This window comes from Rutidosis leptorrhynchoides, chromosome 2 (assembly GCF_046630445.1).
Source record: "Rutidosis leptorrhynchoides isolate AG116_Rl617_1_P2 chromosome 2, CSIRO_AGI_Rlap_v1, whole genome shotgun sequence".
NCBI classification, from domain to species: Eukaryota; Viridiplantae; Streptophyta; class Magnoliopsida; order Asterales; family Asteraceae; genus Rutidosis; species Rutidosis leptorrhynchoides.
This window is the reverse complement of record NC_092334.1, coordinates 710,247,670-710,249,653: the sequence shown is the minus strand read 5'-3', so window position 1 is coordinate 710,249,653 and position 1,984 is coordinate 710,247,670.

Genomic DNA, 1,984 nt, shown 5'->3' with positions numbered 1-1,984 from the left:
GAAATCACAGGTCATAGGTCAAACTTTAGTGAAACTCATGAAGTTAATCATTTTCCCTTATGTAAACAACATTAAATGATTATTTTTCTAAAAATACTTATACTTTGAGTTAAATCATGAAATTTTTATGTGTTAACATATTCATAAGAAATATCATTTTTCCAGAATATAAACCTCCAATTCAAAGTTCAAGATGGTTTTTAATTATCCAACCCAAAACAGCCCCCGGTTGCACTCCGACGTCGTAATTTCAGTTTTTAAGGTGTTCTTTGAAAAACCAAGTTATACCTTGTTAAATTAGCATATATTTATGATATATTACAGGTATTGAAGTATTTTAAAAATTAAGTTAGAAGGATCTATTTAGTTTGCAAACAAGTTTGAAATCATTCAAACTATGTTCTTGTTGTTAAAATTGTATACCATAAAATAAGATAGCTATATATATATGAATCGAATAAGGTTATGAACAAAGTTACTACCTCAAGTTACTTGGACAAGATTGCTGTGAAAGAGGAGTAAAAACCTAGAACCAAAAGAGTGATGGAATTGGATGAAAGTTTGGAAGCAACTTAAGACATAAACTTGAATTGAAAGTTGTATTTTTGTAGTGTTTTTGTTTGATCTTGTTATGGTGGTGTTTAAGGTGATTCTTGAGAGGTTTTTTGCTGGAGTTCTTAGAGATACATGAGGCTAATAAGTGTGTGTGTTTAGCTAGAGAAATGATGTATCAAAAATTGAAAATGGATGCATGTATAAATGATGGTGGTGGCGTGATTTATGATGAACAAAGACAAGATTTTAGGTTGTTTTCTTGTATAATTAGTCATACTAGATAACAAAGTAGTTACCTTATACATAAGGCATGAACAAGAGCTGGTTGGTGGTGATTTGATGTGTATATACCAATAGTAAATATGTATAGAAGCTAGGTATGATACGAGTACATATACTCTAGATATACGTATAGAAATCTTGTGAAAACGGAACGAGGATTCAAATATAGCTATCTTTTGTGAATACACTTATATTGTTTTATGTATTTAAGTCCTTAAAAGTGATTAAATACATTACATATACGATATATGTATAAACATTATAGGTCATAAGTATTTATGTCAAATAACGTTACGTATGGTTATTGTTTTGAAAACTTAAGTTAGTAGTTTCAAAATATACTTATAACTTATTGTTATTAATACAAAATGAGATATTAAAACATCCATAAATCATGTTAAATATGTATATATACATATATATACACAAACGTATAATTATCATATGTTATATAGTTCGTGATATCATCAGTCAACTAGACGGTCAAACGTTGTGTAAAACTCTTTTCAAAAACATAAATCTCAACAATTTGGATTGCTTATCATGTTGGTAAGGTTTAATTTATGTAAATATTAATCTTATAAGTATATATTGATCGAAAAAGTCCGGGTCATTACAGTACCTACCCGTTAAATAAATTTCGTCCCGAAATTTTAAAATTGTACCTATTTTGCGTCATCGAGAAACAAGTGTGGATACTTTTGTTTCATCTGATCCTCTCGTTCCCAAGTAAACTCAGGACCTCTTCGAGCATTCCAACGAACTTTAACGATCGGTATGTTGCTCTGCTTGAGCCGTTTAACTTCACGGTCCATGATCTCGATTGGTTCTTCCATGAATTGTAGTTTCTCGTCAACTTGAATTTCTTCAAGAGGAATGGTGAGGTCTTCCTTTGCAAGACACTTTTTAAGGTTCGAGACGTGAAATGTATTATGTACTCCGGCGAGTTGTTGCGGTAACTCGAGTCGATAAGCTACCGGTCCAATGCGTTCGATGATCTTGAACGGGCCTACATATCTTGGGTTCAGTTTACCTCTTTTACCGAAACGTATTACACCTTTCCAAGGTGACACCTTTAGCATAACCATGTCACCGATCTGAAACTCTAATGGTTTCCTTCGGACATCGGCGTAGCTCTTTTGGCGAC